Below are 7,836 nucleotides of genomic sequence, written 5' to 3'. Positions count from 1 at the left end.
CTCGCTCTGCACTGAGACACCTGACTGCTACAGCTGCCTGCAAAAGCCAGCCCTGGCTTCTGCCTTGGCTGATGTTGCCTGCTGAGGAGGAAAAGCACTGTACTGTGCCGTGTAAATACACCCCAGGAAAGCAGAGAGGTGCAATTAAATCCCATAGAGGATGTGCACATTATCCCTCCTGAATTTGGCCCCAAATAGCACAGCTCATTACATACATTTTTGCAGAAACTTGAGGGGAAAAGGACTTCTGGGTTTGGGGTTTTGTTTGTTTGTTTTTGGTTGGTTTTGTTTTGCTTTTTTGTTTTGTATTGTGAGTGTGTTTTGGTTTGGTTTTGGGGTTGTTTGTTTTGGTTTGGGTTTTTTGCTTAAGAGGTGTGATGCCAACATTTAAACCTGGAGATGTTTGTTTTATCTGATAGATAATTTGTATCCACACTGCTTTGGTGTTTTGCAGTATGCCAAGGGCCAGCCAGAAACTGTGGAATTAGCTGCATTTCAAAGGTTATATTCATGTAGAGCTTAGGAAATACTTTGGGAACTTCTGAAAGAAAAAGATGTGTATGAAGTCAGAATTGGTATGTGAAACATCAAAATGAATTCTATTTTTACAGCTAAGCCCTAAACCCTGACAAATAAGGGCTTATAACTGAACCAGTGACAGCTCCTTTGCTATTGCAACAGGTGATGAAATAGTGAATGGAATGTGAAATTTATCGTAAGGCATAAAAGTCGTAGGAATAAGATAATCTACACAACTGTGGTTTTTAAAAATTTGCACTCTGCTAAATGGTTTGGGGTTTCTTTTGGTGCCCCCCTATTCACCAACTCTGTCTTTCTAATATGAGTCTTAGTAGAAAAAAAAAAGAAAATTTTCTTCCCTAGTGTGTTTGAAGCACAAATGGGAGATCACTGTAAGGAAATGCCACCCTCTCTTTAGATTTTAAGTGCAGTGAAAGGAATAGATAAACATCAAATAAGGGTCTCCTCTTTTTTTTCAGTGTGGCAGCTAAAGGAGGGCAGGTTTTGGCAGAGGTAAAAGGCTTCAGCTGTCAAAGATTTCTGTCTTCCCAGCATTCCTCTCCCATTTCCCAAGGTTAAACGCATTGCCTCAAGGCAGCTGCTTAGAATGATAAAAGGGGCACTACAGGACAGCGGTGCTCTTTGTAATGTTAATAAACCTTGATTTTATATCAGATGCAACCCTGGGAAAACCTGCCAGGTTTAGGCATAGAAATCCAACACTATTTAGCACAGGTTCATGTAAAGAACTATTAGTCTGGGACTGGTGATGGTCTGGTCTGAGTGACATACGAAAGCAACAAATGCATTCTCTTCTCTGCCTTGTCAAACCTTCCTGTTGTTTACCGGCAACAAAAGGAATCGCCCGAGTGCTAATTAAACTCAGTGTTGTATTGAAATGCACTGCGAAGTCTCTGCCACAAATTCAGCTTTGGAGCTTCCCTGCCAGCTGAGCCAGAGCTCCCCGGGATGGCTGGGCTGACACCCTATGTCACCCCATCATTATTTTGCTGAAGGTATAAATTTAATAATGTCTATTGCAATACTTACATGGAACTGGAGAATGCTGAAAAGGAACTTCACTTGGCATGGGAGACCTCTGTGAGAACCACGGGCCACAGAATGTCCCCAGCTGGAAGGGATCATCCCCAGGGATCATGGATCCAGCTCCTGTCCCTGCCCAGACCCCCCAACAATCCCCCCTGGGCACCCCTGGCAGCGCTGTCCAAAGGCTCCTGGAGCTTTGGCAGCCTCAGGGCCGTGCCCGTTTGTGGGAAATGGATTTGGAGAGGATTCTCAAAGCCTGACAGAAGGCTCACATAGTCTTGTGCACCTTGAGATAAGGTGTGCTGACTTAGAACGGCCATGGAATGGGACAGGCATTGTTGAGAGAGAAATTAGAAACTAGAAACAAGTTTCAAATGATGACCTTGCAAATGGACTAGATATTTTGGAGAAATAGAACTATGAAAGATGTATTGTACCAAACTCATGAGGGGTATTTTTAGATCATTGGCTTAGAAGAATTGTGTGGCAAAAGCTGATAGGCCAAAAAACACTTATAATGTGTTGTAATTAGGAAATAGTTTGGCTTCTGATTGTGATGGTGTCAACTGTAACACCTGTACCATCTCACCCTTCTCATGAGACTGAAAATGGAATAAAAGTCTTTAAAATGCGTCTCAGGAGCCCCGTCTCTGGCTTAGGAAAAGGGGTTTTCCCTCACCCATTCCCTGGGGAGCCTGGGCAGTGCCCAACACCCTCTGGAGAAGCAGAACCTTTCCCTGATACCCAAAATAACCATCCCCTGGCATAGCTCCAGCCCTTCCCTCAGGCTCCCCATGTGGCCCCTCCAGACCCTTCCCCATCCTTGTGGCCCAGAGCATGGAAAGATTTTATTGCAATAAATGCAAAGCCACAGGGCTTTTGATTAGATGGCCTGGAGTTTTACCTAGGAAGCATAGGAATTTTATTAAACACTTTTCTCTCTGGAGTTCTGCTTAAAAATGACAGAAGTCTAAATTGTGTTAGCCATTAAGTCAGGCTGTCATTGTTAGCCAGATATTTCTGAATCAATAATAAATATGTAAGTTAAAACCTCAGGGGAGTGACTCAGAATAAAGTAAAATGAGGCATATTTATGATCAAGGCAGCTGTAAATGAACAATGTATTTTGGTCATGTGGAGTTTGGCAAAATGGAGCTCCAGCCTATCCTCACAAAGCAGGTCTGCCTCTTTGAATCCATGAGAAAACCCCCACTGACTTGAAAGAGGTTTGGATTTCACCCACAAAGTTGTGCTGAAATCTGAACAAAAGCAAAAAATACTCTGACAGTTCACGGGAAGTGAAGCTGTGTATTGTCCTCCTTCAAATTCACCAGCAAGACCCATTCCCATAACGGGGAACAGCTCCCCCAAAATGCACCAGGTTCTCTGCAGACGACAGAATACGGGGCTGCAGAGTGTCACAGGGCTTTGGGAGGAAAAACATGCAACATGGCTTTTTAGCTAAAATGGGTCTCACTTCACTTTGCCTAATCCTTCATTGTTTCCTGGGGAAGGTACTTGCATTATATGTTCAAATACATATCACATAAAAATGTGTGTATTTTTAAATTATCTTTTGTTTAGGAGATTCTTCATATTTCAAGATTTTTCACCCCACGTTTCTAAGGAAAAAGAGAATTGGGGAAAGACACATTTATATGCTTTCTGCATTGTCTTCATATAATACTGAATTATTTCTCTCCATTCTTCCTGTGAAACTTCACAATGAAAGGAAACAATGGGGAAGGTTTAGATATTCTAAAAGCATTTTTGAAACATATTGTTAAGGCAATACTTCAAATTTAATCTCATTTTTTTATTCTTTTGATGACAGTAGCAAAAATCTAATAAGCACAGGAAAGCCATTACCTAGTGATTTAAGGTTAGATTTCTAAACCAGGTTACTTTCCTTTTAACCACAGAAGTCACTAAGGCTTCATTTAATTAATAGTTTCATTGGGTACATGTGGCAGTCCATTAAGACAGTGTGTATTGGCTTCAGGTAGATATTAAGATGTACCCAAAGATTACTTTATAATAATCAGCAGCCTGCCATCCTAAATAAATACTAGGCTAGGATTTTGGATCTGGTTCCCAGCACAAGCAGCAAAGGATAGTGGCTTAACATGGGATCATGCCTTGTACAATATGTTCTGGTTTGGAGTTTTTTTCATTAAATCCATCAGGTAGAACACACAGTGTGCCAGAGCTTGGCCAAGGTTTGCCATCCTGGAAATAGCCAGGCGTTATTTTGAAATTACCCTTTTGCTCTGGAAAATTCTAAATGCTAAGTGTGCATCTTTACTCACTACCACTTCAGTGGGGGTTCTTTGCTTCTTCAGTGCAGGGATTTTTGCTTGTTTTTTTTTCAAAATCCTTTTTTTTCACCAAAACACAGCTTCACCTGCCTTTTTGGGGCTTCTCCCAAGTGACGCACTGCTTCTCTCCCCCTGTGCCAGCAGTACAGTGATAATGACAATGATGACAATGACAATGACAATGACAATGACAATGACAATGACAATGACAGTGTGTGATCCTGGGCAACTTCCAAGAGAGGGTGGGGTAACAGTAGGCACAAACAAACATAGTAGAATAAAAACTCCTCCTTTATTCTGGAAAAGCTAGAACTTTGCCCTATCTGAAGTTTTTCTCTCATCTCCAGCTATTTTCTCCTGTGGAAGCAGCAGGACACTCTGGCTGCAGCTGCTGTGCTGTTGATACTTCGCAGGGAGCAGCCCTTTAAAACATGATCAGTAGAGCACTGCTACCTCTCCTTGGCAATATCCACAGGTGAACTGCTCTTTAACAACTCCTTTAAAGTCTCAGCAACATCAAAGCTTTTCTCTGAGAACCTGGAACTCTTCTTTGAGCGTCTTATGTCTCTATTACCACAGAATGCTGTTGTGAATGTACACATACACACTGTGGCATATATTCTTATTTACCTGAATTATTCCTTATGTTTTGGGGTTTGGAAAAGTTTATCACTGAAGAAGCTGGTTGTTGGGGTTTTTTTCCAGGCAATCGGAGCATCATGACCATCTAGAATGTGAGGAGTTCCAGTGGGAGATAACTAAACAGGACAATGCCCAGCCACAGCATTTTCCAGCAACTCACTGATCCAGCAGTGCAACTCCATTCACTCCCCGCAGAAAGGAGTGAGGTGCTCGTGACAGTACTTAAAGAGAAACCAGACATCCTTCAGATCTTACAGCTGCAGAAGAGCCTGCAGACCTCAGAACAGAAGGAATATCAAATTCTGGGTTATGAGGAGCAGCTACATTTTGTTACAGAAGCAGGTGAGGAATCCCCCCCTGTGAAAATACAGGGCTCCCTTTGCACGTGTGGCATGACTGTCTATGATTTTACTCTCCCGTTTTGCTTCCCTGTTGCTCTGTGTGTGTGCAGCTCCGTCCAGCAAGGGGCTCATTCTCACCCTGTCCTTGCAGGGCTGGCAGTTTATTGCACGGAGAACTCAGGACAGCATGTAGGACTTGGGAACAATCAAGTCTGAGCTTGAGCCTCAGGGTAATGTCCTATTTCTCCAAGCAAAGTCTCTTTTCTTATGAATTAATGGTTTGTCTGGTCACCATCGATCTTTCTCCAGCTGATCTTTTCTTCATTGATCTTTTCTCAGCAAGAGAAATGCCAGTCAGCTAATGCACTGATCTCAGAGCTGAGTATAAATAGAGTCAGCACCTCGGAGTCTTCCTCAGAGGCTCTGGGGGAGTCTGCTCCCTCAGCACTTGTCTGAGTCTTCCTCGTGCAGAATAGTCCTTGAGAAGACACTGCTTTCAGGGAAATGACATTAAAATGATCTGATGTTGGGTGAAAACTCACATGTTTCAAGTATTTGGAAAGGAGAGGGAAGGAGTGCCTGCAGGCTGCGGCTGTTTCGGCAAGGGCTTGGAGCTCCCTCCCTGCACCAAATTGTTTTACAGGACAATGTGGGAAGAAACCTCAAGGTGTTACAAGTGAAAGGGAATAAATCCACTGAGCTGACTCATTGACATACCATAAAGCCCTTTAGAGTATTTAAATAGGAATAAAGCACAGCATTAAATATTTATTCGCATATGCATTTGTTCTTGAAATAACGAAGCTACTTTGCATATGCTCTACCTCTTTTATTTTCTAGAGAGACAATAATAAATTAGATGTTTTTTAAACCATCTCCACATGTCATACTGTTGTGTTTCTTGGAATAAAATGCTCTAGTAGATGTATGGAACGCTAACACAGGTATCACTGGTAAAAGTAACAGTCATTTGGTACAACTGAACTCTATTTGACCATCAGAGGAAGAAAAGAGGTATAAAGCACCTCTCAATTTTTTTCTTCTATTCCAACCTTAGTACTTTAGTGCAGAGATAGCTCTATCAATCATTTAAAACCACTGACCATACCTTGCACCAGCTACCAGCCATAGTTCATACTGAGCTTTCTGTGTGCTCCAAATGGCTTTACATTTTATGTGCAAAGCTGGGTTGAAAATTTATAGTTGCTTTCCTTGTGACACCTGGATTTCCCACCTGGAAAATAAACTCCTTTAACTACTTTAAATCTTCATGAATTTCTTGCTGCCTGGATCTCCAAGGGCTCGGCTGTGACTGCTCCTGCCTGCCCATGCCATGAAGCAATAATCCTATTCCACTGTGTGTGAGTCTGGCTGATTCATGGGCTCCAGACACAAAGCAATAAGCAGACATTGTATCCTCATTTAAACCCAGGTTCTCAAAAACAGTTAGGAATCTAACAACTCAATTTCAAAGGAATTTGATGCCCAAATGTGTCTGAGAGTCTGAGTTCTGGTCCCTGCCCCAAGACAGAGAACCAGGGACTAGAGAAAAGTGCAGTGAGTTTGTTAACACCTGTTCCAGCCAGCAGCATTGTCATTCATCATTAGTATAGGCTTGGAAGAAATTATTTTTTACCTAGTACTCCACAACTTGTTTTCTAGAATTCTTCAGAAAATCTTTCATTGGGTTGTTTAGTTTTAGGCTCAAAACAGAGCATTTTTTACCTTTCAGTATCTGTCTGTCTGTCTAAATACTATTCTGTGCATCCTAAACTTCACACAGCCAAGTATAGTTATGTGGCTGTCTTGAAAATTATTCTGTTTAGAGGCAACAGTGTTTTTAGGGAGGACTGTCATTGTCACCAAACCTGTCTCAAAGCTACAGCCAACAGCTCAAGAATATCCCCAGAGACATCCCTGTGGAGGGGGAATATGTGCAAACATAAAGTAATGAGTCAATCAGAGCAGGTGAGTTACAGAAAAGGTTTCATTCTTAATGACAAACTGCACAGACCCCTGAAGGGAGATTCTTTCTTGCCATTTATGCTGGGATTCATGGATTGCATTGGGCTGTTCTCAGCACATCCAGGGGAAGGATTAAGGAAGATACTCCTTTGTTGTGAGGGTGGTGAGGCCCTGGCACAAGTTGCCCAGGGAAGCTGTGGCTGCTCCATCCCTGGAAACATTCAAGGCCGGGTAGGATGGGGCATTGACCAGCCTGATCTGGCTGCAGATGTCCCCTTCAGGTACAGGGGGGTTGGTCTAAGCGGCCTTTAAAAGTCCCTTCCGACCCCAAGGCTTTCTGTGAAGTGGAGGAATTTGGCTCCCAAATGGCACAGCCCTTTTCACCTCCCCAGGCCAGCGGTTTGCACACTCTGTGCCTGGGAAGCCCTCTCAGATTTGCAGAGGAACCGCTCAAAGGTGAGAGATGTGATCAGAGTTTCTATGATTTATTCCCACAAAAAGTGTTGGAGCTTGTTTTTGCCCCAGAATTTCTCTTAGGAGGTGGACTGAGCACGTCCCTGGAAGAGCCATAAATCCCCCGCAGGCATTAAAGAAAACAAAGCCAAGTAGTCACTGAGATGTTGAGTGATCTCTACCATGTGCTGTGGGATTGAAAACGGTGCTTCCAGAAGTACCTCCTCCACATTCCAAGCATTATTCTGTGTTGGTTTAATCAGAGGGCCACCTTATTATGTTCAGTTGGAAGTCAACCCAGATCTAATGCACTGGGCTGCTGCCTCTAATGCAGTTTACCTACCATAAAAGTTAAAAATAAACTACAGCTTATTCCACTTACTGAAAAGTCAGTTCAACATGTCATGGGGCTTATTAGCACACTGAGAATGTTCTTCATGCCTTAATACTAGGGCAGGACTCTGATGTAAAAATGAAATGAAACTATTTAAATTGACTTGGATACTTATTAGGGAGAGGGTTTCATTTAATTCCCTTTTCTGTTTTTCTCT

At 42.6% G+C, this 7,836-nt stretch overlaps 1 long non-coding RNA gene across 1 annotated transcript; it reads left to right on the top strand.

The window, feature by feature from the left end:
* The first annotated feature begins 4,420 nt into the window (after window positions 1-4,420).
* On the top strand, window positions 4,421-6,069 carry LOC136295962 (uncharacterized). Its single transcript, XR_010722844.1, has 3 exons — window positions 4,421-4,478; window positions 4,590-4,868; window positions 5,019-6,069. It is a non-coding gene; the product is annotated as an uncharacterized lncRNA (long non-coding RNA).
* The last annotated feature ends 1,767 nt before the right edge of the window (window positions 6,070-7,836 follow it).

Source organism: Chamaea fasciata, unplaced genomic scaffold (assembly GCF_029207755.1).
Source record: "Chamaea fasciata isolate MVZ Bird 193981 ecotype frontalis unplaced genomic scaffold, bChaFas1.0.hap1 SCAF_12, whole genome shotgun sequence".
Taxonomy (NCBI): domain Eukaryota; kingdom Metazoa; phylum Chordata; class Aves; order Passeriformes; family Sylviidae; genus Chamaea; species Chamaea fasciata.
The sequence above is the reverse complement of the archived record's forward strand: the minus strand, read 5'-3'. Positions and strand labels throughout refer to the sequence as shown.